The 15,406-nt window shown below is 50.1% G+C and overlaps 1 long non-coding RNA gene across 1 annotated transcript; it reads right to left on the bottom strand.

The window, feature by feature from the left end:
• Positions 1-935: 935 nt before the first annotated feature.
• Positions 936-14,919, bottom strand: LOC143442964 (uncharacterized). The gene is made up of 3 exons (XR_013111589.1): positions 14,805-14,919; positions 2,594-2,662; positions 936-1,017 (listed from the first exon to the last, which is right to left on the bottom strand). It is a non-coding gene; the product is annotated as an uncharacterized LOC143442964 (long non-coding RNA).
• Positions 14,920-15,406: the final 487 nt, after the last annotated feature.

Raw genomic sequence — 15,406 nt, forward strand, 5'->3', positions numbered from 1 at the left:
AAAGAGATGTTTCACGTGGCTTTTAACCAGACTGGGGGATTCTGTCAGAGCCTCAGGAGGAAGATGCAGGTGAAGCCCTCCAACAAAGTCTCCTAAGACAAGCAAACCCCATCTCAGGCCAGCAGGACACTCTGACTTCCAGCCACACTGACTTTTCAGTTTTATGTTGATTTGATGCAAGCTAGAGTCATTTGGAAAGAGGGAACTTTAGTTGAGAAGATGTCTCCAACGGACTGGCCCATGGGGCATTTTCTTGATTGATGATTGAAGTGGGAGGCCCCAGGCCATTGTGGTTGGTGTCACTCTTGTGGAGATGGTCCTGGGTGCCATGAAAAAGCAGGCCGAGCAAGTCATGGGGAGTAAACCAGTAAGTAGCACTCCTCCATGGCCTGTGCTTTAGTCCAGCCCCCTGCCCTGACTTCCCTCAGTGATAGGGTGTGACCTAGGAATTGTACTGAAATAAACCCTTTCCTTCCCAACTTGCTTCTGGTCTTGGTGTTTTATCACAGCAGTAGAAATCCTGACAAAGCAGGTTCCCTGAGGCCTTAGCTTGTGTTTGATATGAGAATATTGCTCCTATAGTTTTAGAAGGGAAGCCACAGAGGTGGACAGTCCTTAAGAGCTGCTGTACAAGGCCAGACAGATCCAACCTGAGACAAGGCCCTCTGACGGTGATGTGACATGAGCCCAAGGAATCCTCACCTGCCTGCCTCCCCACCTGTGTCCACTCCCACCTGTCCACTACTCACCTGCCTTTCTCCCCATCTGTGTCCACTCCCACCTGTCCACTACTCACCTGCCTGCCTCCCCATCTGTGTCCACTCCCTCCCGTCCACTACTCACCTGCCTGCCTCCCCACCTGTGTCCACTCCCTCCCGTCCACTACTCACCTGCCTGCCTCCCCACCTGTGTCCACTCCCACCTGTCCACTACTCACCTGTCTGCCTCCACACCCATCTATATCCTCACAAGTTAGACAAACTGGTCATTCTTTCCACTCACAGTGCCCACATGAGACTGGAAAAAAAAAAGGGTACTGTGAGCTACTAAGAGTGGCAATCAGAAAACCCAAAGATATCCCCTTATATACACACCTTATATACACACCCCTTATATACATACCCCCTTAGATATAGATTCTTCACAGCAAAGCTGACACACTGATCTCCACTCCACTGTTCTGCTACTGAGGCTAGCCATTTGCACCCTGGGACACTGCTGAGTTTCCAAGGCCTGGTCACCTGGGACAGTGTCATTGTGGGTGAAGTCAGAGCTGAATTCACAGAAACCATACCCCTGCCCATGATATGCTAACAGAGGATGAGCCTTGCTTCTGTCGAGTCCTGCCCTGAACTCACACTTCACCTTCTGCACCCTTCACATTGGTCAAAGGCCTCGAGAGAGTAGGAATGACCCAGCTTGAAGGCAACTGCAAGGCACTGAAGAAACTGCACCTCACCTGTGCTGTTAACAGTGTGGAAGGAACTCTGTTAACAGGCCAGAAACACACAGGAAGGAATAAGGTTTTATACACTTCCTGGAAATAGTTCATAGTTGGGAATGAAAAGCATTTTAGGCTGGGCGTGGTGGCACACACCTTTAATCCCAGCACTTGGGAGGCAGAAGCAGGCGGATTTCTGAGTTCGAAGCCAGCCTGGTCTACAGAGTGAGTTCCAGGACAGCCAGGACTACACAGAGAAACCTTGTCTCGAAAAACAAAACAAAACAAAACAAAACAAAACAAAAAAAAAAAAGCATTTAAAATTTTTGAAGATAAAAGTTATTGTACTGGTGCATATCTATAACCCCAACATTCTAGCTACAGAGGCAGGAAGCCCTGAATTAGAGGGGCTACATAGTAAGACCCTACCTTGAAGAACAATAATTAAAATGTCACCTGTTATTAACCCCCAGACCCATGAGAACATTTGAACATAGGTATCCATGGAGACGTGAAGACAGATGTTGGAGTGATGTGTCTACAAACCAGGGATTGCCAGCTTCCTCCAGCAGAGTCCCTTGAACTTGGCCCCAGCCCCCAGCCTCCAGAGTTCTGAAGGCTAGTTCTGGGTGCAAAAAGTGCCTCTGGTGAGCAGCATCCCACAGTGTGGTCTGTCTTCATGGTGTGGGGAAGGACTTGACTGCCTGTCATCCTTCCCTGGACTGTGTGGCTCAGACACCCCATGGAACTGTGTGCTCTCCACTGCCTACATGGTTAGTGGTAGTAACCTGGCTCTTATGGTCATTAGAGCCTTTTCCAATGCAGGGAATCTTGTCCCCCGACCAGCCTTGAGGCTAAATCATACTTCCATTGTTGTGTGAATGTTTTCTGTTCAATAAGCATGAGGATAGCTAGCAGCCCTGCTGGAGCAGTAGGGTAGAGCCAGCCTCTCCTGGCAAGACAGCTATAGACTTCCACTCAAGGCATCCTGAGCAGAAGTCAGCCCTACTTTGCTAAAGTTGTCTCCAGGGCCATGCTTCTAACCCATGGCTGCTGGCTGGATATGGCACTACAGGCTCTTGAAGGACATAAGAACACTACTGTGTAACATTTCCTGGAAACCGCAGTGTCTGTAGCTGGGGAGTTACTGACCTGGCCTGATAGTTGGTAGCTTTCTGGTTCATCACCCAGAGCTGGTTTTCATTAAGGAGCCCAAGTTCCCTGAATGACACAGAACAAGTCAAATGAGGATATTTTCTTCCCAGTCCTTCTTCCCTTTAACCCCAAATATATTTTCCTATGAGCTCTTAATGTCCCAGAAGAACTGTTCATAAGGGGCTGGTAGCTCCAGGCATTCTGGACACCACCACTTACAATTCCGGTGTGGCTCAATGCCCACTCGGAGGCCAGCTGCTCCTGGTGGTGCTTGCACACTCTGAGTCCTATTGGCTTTGGGGTGCAGCTCAGTTTACCGGAGTGTATCCCAACCATACTGGGCACTGCCTCATGCTCCTAGAGAGTCATCTCCTATGTCTGAATAGACCTGAGGGGGAGGGACTGCAATTTTTCTACCCTCTTCTCAGGACAGACCTGCCTGACTCTGGTGTGCTCTCTGAGGTAGGTTGTTGGGGGTGAAGACCAGTATGTTCACAGATGGCAATCAGGGGTATCTGTGGGACTTAAGCTAGGACGGGATGGAGGTGAGTCACGCACTGCTCTTGTACGTATACACAAATTGTAGGAAATGCTACAATGTTCAGTTTCTAGAACCTGTGTCAGGTAAGTCACAACCCCAGCTCCAGGGGACCTGATAACTCCAACCTCTGAAGGCACACCATACTAGTACCACCACCTTCCACACTTTTTAAAAATAAAAGTTTTAGGCTGGGGGAAGGTCTCAGTGCCCATCAGGCCTCAGGTTGTTGAATGCCACCTTCTGTCTAAGGACAAAAGACATACTGGTGAACACTGTCGTTTCCTGGAGTTTCACTGTTTCACTCCATTTGCAGTAACTCACTGTCTGTCAGGATTGTTCCCAGGTCTTAGGTGCTACACAATGCTCTGTATTCTGGGAGCCATGTTCAGACAAGCACCAAGTGCTGGTCTTAACCCCAAATCCAAACTTCAGTCCTTGACCCACAGAAGGCAGTCACTCCATAGTTCCCTCCCCAGGAGGTTGGAATTCACAGCCAAAAGTGCACCTTCAGGGACATCTCGGCTCCAGAAAGCTGTTCCTGAAGGCATTTCTGGGTTTTCCATTTATAAAGCAGAGCAAGCTTATAAATCAGAACCGTATTTATAGGAGACACACAGCTAGCAATAACAGGTTCGAGTGGCCAGTGCGTTCCTGTGACTATTTCATCTTCCACGCTAACTTAAACACAAGAAGAAAAGGCTCTGCAGCCCAGGACTCGGCTCGGCTGGGAGATTGAGTGCACTTGCAATAATTCATAGACTGCTCACTTTCATTTTTCTGCTGCCCAGGAATTACATTCCACTATTAAAATGTGCTGTGACTGTGGGTAGTCCTCGCTTGTCAGGCACAGGAAGGGAGAGGACCCAGGCGGAGGGAGGGGTGAAGGTGGGGTAGAGGTTCCATGGCCTTCCGCCATCTGCTGGATGCACCACACACTGCACACCCCAGCCCTGGTAACAAGGATCCACAGAACAGTTCCCTGGTACCCTCTAGGAGGCTAAGTTCAAGTCCCTATGGCAGCTTACTCCTTTTGAGGGAGCACCTGCACTCAGACACTAGCTTGACACATTGTCCCCAGCACAGGGGGCACATAAGCACATTGGCACAGTCTACTGAGATAACCCAAAAGACCCAGAAGGAGTCAGAGGTTATGACAGGATGATCTGAGGTACACACCAGAATGGTGCTTGTAGTCAGGTTGGGACGTCCATTACTACAGGAGCCACTGATTCCCAGGTCTCTGCTACTGCGAGGCCTATCACTAAAATTTCAATGGGTGCTAAGGTCTGCTAGGCCATGCACCAGCTAGAGAAAAGCTGGGCTCCCCTCATATTCTCCCTCCATCCATGTTCCAGAGATTCTGGGCAGTGGCAGAAGGCAGGAGGAGTTAATTCAGGATCCGTGCACTGTCCCCAAATCCTCAGAGACCCTACATACCTGGCACTCCCTGAGAACTCACCAGTCATGCTGGCCCTTCAGCAGGACACTCCTCAGTAGGCCCTTTCCCTATGAAGTACCCCAAGAGGACAGAGAGGCCTGCTCTTCGGGGACTCCCTTGTCCACCACTCTCCAGACTGATACTCTTGAAGCAGCTAAGCTGGACAATGCAAGCCAAGCCCAGATCCCCTAGAAATACGGCCAATACTACCTCCCTCAGGAGGCCCCAACCTCAAGTCCAGCAATGGCTGAGCGGACTACCCCTCTTCTGTGTCCCTCCAGTCCTGGAAGGAGTCAGTCCCCAAGACCCTACTGGGACATTCTGAAAGAAGTCAGAGCAGCTATTTTGAAAGTACCGGGTGAATGAACACATAAGGGGACCACAGAATCCTACTGAAGAAAAGACTCTACAGAGTGTGGCCCATGGAGAAACATCCTTCCAAATCCCCCACCACCCAAAACCAGGCAGCAGACATCCTACAGAAACCAGCAGCCACTTGAGGCTACCCACCCTACTTCCTGCTGCCCCAAGCCCTGAAGAATCCCCCAAGATCTCTCTGAAGCTCGGGTGAGCTGAAGTGCTGGCAGCTAAGGAGTGGGCAGGCCCAGGGCCTCAGACTCTTTGCTTGCCCTTTGCTTCTCTCCATTAGCCACTTTGCAGGTACAGACAGAGCATCTCCAGTTACAGAGCACATTAAGCTGCCATCATGGCAACTGTGTGTGAAAAGGCATCAGGCAACCCATCAGGCTGGCTGGGGGCTCCCACAAAGAGATAGCCCCTTGGGCACAGAGCACCACTGCCCAAGGCATGGCTGATGGTCAGGGGTACTCTGAAGAGGGATAGAAACAGGCCAGGCCCCTTATCTGGGAGCTACACACAGAGTAAGCTGGCTAGTGCATCACCCAGAGCCAGGCTAGACCCCTATCTTAGAACCACCACCAAATGGGGGGTGGGGGGGGTGGGAGAGAAGGGCAGTGTAGCTCCAGAGGTGGGGCAAGTCTGGACTCCCACCTATCTCAAATGATGGGGCCACCCTTAGAGGTGGGCTACCTGCCTTAGTATGTTTAGGTATTGGAGTGTGGGGTTAAACAAGAAACTTCAGGAGACAAGTGAATATGCACTTCAAAGTTGGGGAACCCATTCCTTAGCCCAGGCCCCACCAGCCATAGCCAGGCTTAGGTATTTAGGCCCTAGGCTGGACTGACTCAGCAAAGAGTCTGGGAAGTCAGGAGAGGGTGGGAAGGAATGTCACAACCCAAGCTTGGAATTAGGCCTTGAAGACCTGGGAGGCCACATGAGCAGGGGACAGGATGGAGAAGCCTGAGCCCTGAGTGGCATGTGTTACCATAGGTGGCCACGCTGGGCATGGCTGCAAGAGCCAAGAGGTAGCCAGCCTGGAAAGTTTGCCCCAAGGACAATATCATACAGAGTCCCCAGACTCACCCCAGGTTTTCTCTTAACCCTTAGCACAAGGGTCCCTATGCCTTCAGGTGTCCCCAAAAGAGGGTGTCTATATTAAGCAGCCTGAGAGTCCAATATTACATCTTATTCCAAAGGGTCCCTAGATCTAGGTGCCCCATCAGAGTAACTCATACATACTAATCAGCAGATGGCAGCAGAGAGGCCCAAGTCCAGCCAGGTGCAATGAAGGTCCCACCCAGAACTCAGGCCTAAACACACCCACTGCCATTCTACCCTGGATACAGCATGGCCTGCAGCAGGACTGGGTTTGGAGGTACCCCCCCCCCAAAGAGCTTGGTCTGCAATTCTGAAGTCTTGAGCACAGTGGCTACTGGCCTTGTGCTCCCAGCAGGAAACTGGGGTTGGCACAAGATAGGGGACTGCAAATCAGAGACTGTAATCAAAGTCCAGCTCAGTCTCAACAGTCCGGGCCCAGGGAGTGGGACCGGATCCCTAGACTAAGGTGGGAATGAGAGGGAGGATCGCTAAGCTTCCCTGCAGAGAGCTGGTGGGGCCAAGTATCCTCTACATCCAACCAAGTGAAGAAGGTCAGAAGGCTTCTTGCTGGCCTGATGGGGGAGGTGAGGAAGATAGGGTCCCTCTGCTTGTACCCTGCCAGGGGCTCCAGATCCTTCTCTGCCCCTCGGGTACAGCACTGTCAGGAGCTAGGCAGGGCATCAAGCAGGCTGCAGAAAATAGGTGTGAAAGGCACTCGGTCACAAGATGTTCCACAGCGGGTTGACACTCCCCACCCCCCCCCACCAGCCGTCCGAGCTGGCTCAGAAACACAATATTCCTACGGTCTTTTTCATAAAGGTCTTTATAGGTTCGGAAATTTAAACACCGCAGAGCCTGAGTTGAATTGGAAAGCAAAAGTCTCTAAGCTTGTACATCTTAGAGGGAAAAAATTCAATTAAGTGGGATTTTAGCTGTTTCAATAAAATTGGACTCTCCCTTTTCAAGATAAGAGCTCTCCAGCATGGAAGAACCTTTATGAGCCGTGAGTATCCGCTTCTCCTAAACGCGTAATCCGCGCTCAGGACACAATGCCCACAACAGGAAATCAATGTATAGTAGAATCAATTTGAAAATATAAAATAAACTAATATATGAGTGGAAAATTGACTTCCTATGGATTAAAAGCTGCACAAATAGGAGGGGAAAAAAATCTGGCTTTTTAGTAAGAAGAAGTGGTTTTGTGGGGCGGGGGCCTAGGAAAGGCCTCTGCTTGCAGAACAGGTGTCCAGCACAGCCTGCTGGTACAGGAGGCTGAGCTGACTTAGGATGAAGATAAGATGTTACAGGGATACAGAGTCACAAGCACAGGTAAGCACTCTCACTGTGACCACTGGTATTTTAACGGGATTCCCCTCAAAGGGACTCACAGCTGCCCCTCCAGGCTGTGACAGGATTAGCTGTGGCCTGAGCAGCCTGTGACAGGGACTCAGCAGAAACCACCAGCTTATAGCTACTTTTAAGTCAGGTTGTTCTCTGAATCAACCCAGTGGATGAGAAGAAAGAAACATCCTTCCCCTGAATCCCAGCTACCCCAAGAGTCCTCAAGGAGCCCTGACACTGGAGGATGACAACTGGGAGCATGGTCTGTAATTCCCCTGCAAATCCAAGGAAGCAGCATGGCGGTGGCAGCAGCTGTCATAACTGGAAATGATACAACTGTCCCTTGAGCCCCAGCTGCCCCAAAATGAGCTGTAGCTGCATCTGTACTCCCGTGCTAGCACAGGACACACCAAAATAATTAAATCAAGTTTTAAAAACCTGCCCAGTGAAAAACAGTGCTGCCCCTACCCACATGTCAGCTCAAGTGTTGGCTACTCAAAGACCCAGTTGCTGGTCTGAACTAAGTCCACAAGCACAAACCCATAGCAAGGAGAGCTGGGGTCATAGGCAGTTGAAGTGCACCCACTAAGAACAGCAAACTAGAACCATAGGCTGCATTCTACCTGGCACTCTCTGTGGCTGTTGATGCCCCCTGGGCACTTCGATGACTCTTCCAGGACTCCTAGACCATCTGATGCAGGGAGCAGTTACCTAATGTTTACAAGGTGTGACCTGGCCGCAGCCCCACGGTTACTATCCCTTCCTATTCACTTGCTGCCCTCTTTTCTTTAGTGGCCAGGCCTATCGAAGACGACCTATTTATTAAGCCTCCTTATTCGTAAGACAGCCTTCTGTTACTCTGTAAGCGTCTACCGCCCGTTGCCCACTTACAGCCAATTTACACTTGTAAGCTACCAACTGAGCTGCTGTGGCTCTGGCCAGTATCAGAGAACAGCAGTAAGTGAGGGTTAGGTCTAGACTCTGTTGAGAGAGGAGACAATTCTGTCCAGCCATCCATCTGCTTCTTCTATGTCCTCCTCTCTTGAGGACAAGCGTAGAGACAGAGACAGATGGCAGAAGAGCGATTTACAATTTGGCCTGTTCTATTTCCAATTAAAGCACAGACATTAGTTAATATGCAAAGCTGAGGATCTCAGGCAGAGATGATGTGCAGATAGCTCCATAATCCTCCTCTTGGAACAAATAATTTTGTACAAATTTGCAAACAGCAGGGTTTTTGTAAATAACTGTCATCTTTCTACCAGCGCGGCTGCCGATTGTGCGGTTTTCCTCCATGATAATTTAATGACGACCTAATTTACCTATTGTTGCTGGGCTCTGGGTGCAGCCAGTGTGATTGTCCAATTTAGTCCCAAATCCATCCCGATGGCACTAATTCATATTGACCAGTGTTTACAAATCGAGCTTTCTCCTTGTTGTGCCTGACAGTTCGTTCCACTAACAAGCCCATCTGTGTGTCCAGTGGACACTGCCTGGATGTCTCAGCACTCCCCCATCCTGAGCTGGCAGCACACAGCAAGGATGGATCACATGTGGCTATGGAGAATATCTAGCCTGGGGATAAGAAGCTGGGGCATAGAGGGTTGATGATAATGGTTAATCAAGAAAGCAGTGGAGTCAACAATGACTGGCTAACTCATGCAGGGTAGGAGTTGGTAGGTGGGCAGGTGATAGGAGGGTAGAGCTATAGTTTGGATCTAGAACCCTCCCCCATGTGTTAAAGGTTTAGTCCCTGTTTGGTAGAACCTTTAAGAGGTGGGACTTAGTGAGAAGTTTCATTGAGGATGTTCCTTCAAAGAGACTATGGTATCCTGGTCCCTTTCTCTTTTTTATTCCACAAATATAAGGTAAGCAGTTTTGCCTCGACTCTACTCCTCAGTGTGCAACAGCAGGCCAAAGCAACAGCGCCAACAGATCATGGACTAAAACCTCCAAAACTGTGAGTTCAAATAAGCCTGTTCTTTTCCATAAGTTGACTATCTCCAGTATTTACTACAGTGACCGCACACTGACAAAAAACTGCCTCGCACTAGTGGTTCAAAGGGTGGGTGGATGGATGGATGGATGCATGCTTGCATGCATGGCTGACTGGCTAGATGCATGTATGCATGCATAGATGGATGAGTCAAGAGATGGCAAACCACATGGTACATGGATGGATGAAAGGTAGGTGGATTCATAGATAGAAAAAAAGGCTGATGAATAGGTGGACTGTGAATGAGTGGATGAATAAATGGATGGTTATATGGTAAATGGATAAACCAATATAGGGATAAATAGAAGAATGGATATAGAATGGATGTATGGCCAAATACACAGATGAGTAGTTGAATATTAGATGAATGGATTAGTGGATGAATGGTTAGATGAATGAATGCTTAGATATTTAGATGGATAGATAGATGGTACATGGCTGAATGACCAGGTATATGGATGATTAGATGAATGGATGGGTGGATGGATGGTGCATAGCTGGATGATACAAAGCTGGCTAACTAGGTATATGGATGGATAGACAAGCAGATGAATGGTACATCTGCTATTACATTATATGGATGCATAGATGTTTAGATAGTTAATACAGATGGATGGTACACAGATGCTTGGATGGTTGAACGAACAGATGCAAGCATAGATGCTTAGGTGGTTAGAAGCATGAATGGATAAATAGATCGATGCATGAGTGTCTAGATGGATATATGGATAGTTAGCTGGAGGAATGGAGAAGATAAATTAGTGTAAAGTAGGTGAGTAGATACTTGGGTAGTGGGTAGGCAGGAGGATGGGAAGATGGGTGAGTAGATTGGTCTGAGTGGGCATGGTTGTGGTTTAGTGGACAGATGGGTAAATGGACATAAATAAATAAATGGGCAGGTGGGTGCATGAACAAAGACTATCTGCAGTTGGCCGGGACTGGACTAGAGAACAGATGACAAGGGACGGAGCACTTATGGAGCACCTGAGCATGAGCTAGAGGATAACTGGAGGGGTAATGCATAAGGAGGTGGGCTGATAGGGCAGGAGCTTGGGTCTTGTCCAGGTGTCAGCTTCCTGCCACCATACCAGACACCCAACGTAACTTACTTTAAAGTTTATTTAGTACATGGTTGAAGAGGTTTCAGGCCATGAGTGCTCGGCCCTGTTGGTCTGCGCTGGAGCAGTGAGCAGTACAAAACCTTAGGGCAGGAACACCTGGCAGAAGTGCCCATTTATCTCAGAACAGGTAGGAAGCAAAAAGTAGGAGAGAAAATAGGCTCTATGGCCCCAGTAGCCCCTTTAAGAGCATCCAGCAATGACCTAATTTCTTCCCAGCAGACTCCACTTCTCAAGTGGTTCCTGCCAATTCCCAATGGTGCCTCAGGCTGGGAAACAATCTTTAACAAATGAACCTTTGGGGCCATTTAAGATCTGAGTCCTAACATCAGAGATGCTTTCTCACCCTTCCCTGTAGAGATATAGGACTGGAGCTTTTTTCCATATTCAGAAACAAACCAAGAGTGGCTATGACCCCAGGGCATCACAACACCTCAAACAGAAGTAATGGGGAGAAAATCATGGGGCCTAAGGGGAAGCGCATGCCTAACTCAGTGGGATGAGGAGGTTCTAAGAGTAGAAACAGGAAGGGTAGGGGTCGGGTCGGGGCAGTATGACCTTTAAGGAGCTGAGTCCAAGATGCCTGTGTGTGTGTGTGTGTGTGTGTGTGTGTGTGTGTGTGTGTGTGTGTTGGGGCTATGTAGGCTGTGGGTGAGGGACGGAGTTGGCAGTTTGGGGCAGGAAACTCCCTACATTGCTGGGGAAAGTCCTAGTATATGGAGGCCTAGGAGCTGGGTGGGGATATGAGATACAGTGTCTTTTGTCCCACAAGTGTCTGAAGAGAGGGCAGAGCATCAGAAGGGCATCCATCAGAGGATGTTACATCACTGCAGAGACCAAAGCAGGATGATGGGTATCTTCCTCTATCAGTCAACACTTTGTTGCCTTGAGGCAGAGTCTCACATTGAACTGTCAGCTCATCCTTCAGCTGGACCAATCATTCTCAGGATCTCTGTCTACCCACCTGTGCTGCCATGTGCAGCTTTTCACATGGGTGCTGGGGATTAAAACTCAGGCTCCCATGCTTGAGAGCAAATGCTCTCACATGCTGAGCCATCCATCGACCCAATTTTGTTGACATATGCTTTTTTTCTTTTTAATCTCAGTAGAGTTTACATAGGTGGATGTGATGGTTTGTACATGCTTGGCCCAGGAGTGGCACTATTAGAAGGTGTGGTCCTGTTGGAGTAAATGTGTCTCTGTGGGCGTGGGCTATAAGACCCTCACCTTTTGAAGGGTTTGTTCTGGGAGAGGAGCAGGTCAGGGCAGTCTATGGAAACATTTTTCTCAGGAGCCACTTATGTATGGTTTGTTACCTGAAGTCAAGCCTGGGTAGGGCAAGGACAATCCAGGCTGTGACCCTGCTCTCTCGGGGCTGTACCCCTAAACTTCTATTGCACTGAGTATCAGGACCAATCCTCAAGTGCCCTGACAACTGCCTTTGAGTGGGGCTCAGCCAATGGAGGGTCTGACAGCAGGCCAGAGGGACAGCACCCAGGACCTACCCCTCTTTGCTGGGTGTGGACCAGGCCTCAGTTTCAGCCCTTATTCCATCCCACACCTGGCTAGCACCTCCTTCTTTGTTCCCCCCCCCCCCCCAGAAGTAAAGCCATGTCTCCAGACCACCTTCACTCTGCTGGTCATCTGGCCTCCACAAAGATTTTCCCCTCAGTGTCAAACTCCTGACCACCTGATTGGGAGCCTTGCCTGCTCCCAGCCTCCCAGCTCCATGCAGGATGATGCTTTAGTTTCTTAATAACTTTGAAATGTAGGTTATTGCTGGTGGCATCTCTGTGGGCAGAACTGCTTACGTGACTTGACCTGTATAAATTTAGTGAATCAGCTACTACTGAGCATTGCCCAGAACCCACTTCTCCTCTGGAGAAAACAAACACGTCCAAACACATCACTACTTTCTGGTGCTTTCACCTGGCAACAGGAACAACCTAGCACAGGACACCTGCAACTTGGGTGAGAGTGGTTGCTGTGGAAGTGATGGAGAATGGGCGGGGCTACAGTGTGATGCAGGAAACCATGGGGACTCGGGGAGCTACCGTGGCATTCTGGGAAAAGGCAGTGAAGTAAAAACCTGAGAGTAGGAGGAATGAGTAAGGAGGGTCACTGAGGACAAGGAAGGACCTCAAAGACCCCACTATGGGCCATGGTCAGCAATGGGACAGAAATCACCACAAATGTGTCACTAACTGCTGTATAGGAGGCAAGGGAAGCAAGAGCAGTCAGGAATGGGCCTGTGGGGACACATCTTGGCGCTGAAATTGCTGTAGAGTAAAGGGGCAAGAGAGGAAGGGGAGCTCCCAGAGCGGAGTGTCCTGGTACAGGGACAAAGCCCTTGGAGGGAGTTGTGAGGACAGAACTCACATCTGTCCTCAGTCATATTGGACATGAGAAGCCTGGGAATGTCTAAGAAGAGCTGGGAGGCGCAGGGTTCGGGAAAGCGTAGCTGGAGGAGTAGGTGGGGCTAGTCATCAGCATATGCGCAGAACACTATGGATGAACCAAGTGGGGCGTGAAGAGGCCCTGAGAGCTAAGAGGAGCAGCCACGGGCAGCGAATGGAGTTGGAAGCACTGAGCCCCAAGGCCGAAAGCATGCTTCAGAAAAGAGGTGGTCCAGCTGTTTTCATGTGAATCCTTGTGGGAGCCTGTGTATTTCCATTTCAGCATCTCTGAGCATGTGTACTCCACGTGTCCATGTAGGACTCTCTGTACCGTATGACATACCTCCAGGCTGGCTCCAAACAGTCCCAAGGACACATGGAGCATGTGATCAGGTCAGAGTCAAGGCTGTCTCAACTACCAGAGGGGCTGGACATCAGAGGTCACATAACTACTACATTCGGTAAAGGGCCCCCTCTATAACATGGTGAGGCAGCTCCCAGTACAGCTTCCACCTTAGTCCTCACAGGCCCAGCCCCTCACTGTGGAAGCTACTGTCCTTGTCATGGCTTTGTATATACATCTATCCTTGTGTTAAAAACTCCGGACCAGACAGGGCTGTGGTCCCAAGGTGGCTGAGGACACACTGCCCAGACCCCCACGAACACAACTTGAGTGTCGATTCCACGTGACTAACTCATTGATCGCCTCGCCTGGGTTAATTAATTAATTAGGGCAGTGCAGAGGCCAGTGGGTTGGGCCTAGGAACGGATCCTCCACCGGGAGTTTTATTAGTACATAAAATGAGTGTTTAAAACCCACACGGCCGCAAGTGCGCTGTCTCGGCTTTTCATTAAACAAACCTATAAAATTACTTGCCTCATTATGTATTTTCGCGACTTCCTTTGCCTCCGATGCTCCCTCCCTGCCTGCCTCCCGCTCTAAGTGCCTATTTGAAATCAATTTCTCTAATAATGGGCTTAACGAGCTCATCAATTAGGGCTGCCATAACCGAGTGTCGCCGGCTCCCGTTATCAGTTAAACTCTGGAACTAATTTCCATGCTCCATCTATCACGGGGCGTCCTCGACGTCTGGCTCCTGCTCCGGGACGATAGGGAGACCCCAGGCCCTTCCCACCGGCCATAGACATCCCTGGGAGAGGACAATAAGGACAGAGAGGCCCATCTAGCCCAAGCTTGGGCATGAGGTGTGGCCTCCACCAGCTCAGCATAATTAGCAATAATGGATGACAGGGCAGTCCCGATAAGTCCTTCCACACAGCAAACCCCATCCTGCCTTCTCACACTCTGGGTGACCACCTCAACCCTCAGCTCTTATGTCACCCCACATCCTTGGGCTCCCCAAAGCAGATCTCCTCCAAATATCCAGGCTGGAGCTGGAGCCAGAGCTGGCCCAGGAATAGTGGAAGAAGCTAGAGGAGGGCAGGAGTCTGGGAAGGGGCCAGTAGAGTGGAAGGTTCTAGAAAGTTCTGCTGGGGATTCCAGAAAGGAACTGTCAGGATATCTAGGCTTCCCAACAGAGGAGGATCCATGACCCAATAGTGACCTGTGGAGCAAGGGCCAGAACCAGGGTAGTATCTGGACCAACTCTCCAGGGTCCACTGTTGCTGGTTACACCCTAGGTCTCAGGCCAGGCTTACATATATGCAGTATTAGGCTCAACACAGATGTATGATCAAGACAGCCGACTCCGCTCTAGCTAAGTGGGTCTCACATGGAGATCAGGGCCCCAAGATGCTGTCAGTTGCAGTCCTACCCCTGCTCCAGGCTGAAGAGGGCACTGGAGATAAGAACCTTAGCCTCCCTCCCCCGTCTTTCCCAAGGCCTGGGAAGCCCAAGCTCCTAGCCTTCAGCCTCAGGTCAAGCCAACTTGTGCCTAAAACTTAGAAAAATTTAGATACCTCTAGCCCAGATGCATGGCAAAGTGTCATACAAAGTGTCCCTCCATGGATGGTTACAGCCCCCATGCCTACCAGTAAGAGAGCTGAACAGCACTGAGGTGGGTGAGCAGTAAGGGGATAAATATTCTGGATGGGAGGCAGGCAAGAGGGGCACCCAGCACCCACCCACCCACCTGAGGCCCAATCCCAGGCTGGGGGAGGGGCACTGGCCCCTCCCGGTAGTGAGGGGCACGCGTGTCACCGCTTAGCCTGCTGCTCCTTGTGATTTGTCATAATCAGTCAGCTTTTCTCATTAGCGAAAAGCCATTAGCTTGGTTTTATCAGCAGCTGGAGGGATGGCTGGCAGGCTTGGCCCTTCCAGAGCACCCCCCACCCCCGCCCAGGCTGCCCATGGGGCCACTACCAGAACAAGCTGGAGACCACACTGTCCCTAACAAGCGTGGTGCCTTCTGAACAAGCTCTGGGCACCTCCTGCCTAGACTTGGGGAGAATTGAGCTGGGGTTTCAGGAGACAGCCCAAGGGAGAAAAATACCTCCGACATGTTAGTCCATAGAAACCAAGGCCATCACACTGTGCTGGGCACCAGCCCAGAGGCCTGCCC

Source organism: Arvicanthis niloticus, chromosome 7 (genome assembly GCF_011762505.2).
Source record: "Arvicanthis niloticus isolate mArvNil1 chromosome 7, mArvNil1.pat.X, whole genome shotgun sequence".
In the NCBI taxonomy this organism is placed as follows: Eukaryota; Metazoa; Chordata; class Mammalia; order Rodentia; family Muridae; genus Arvicanthis; species Arvicanthis niloticus.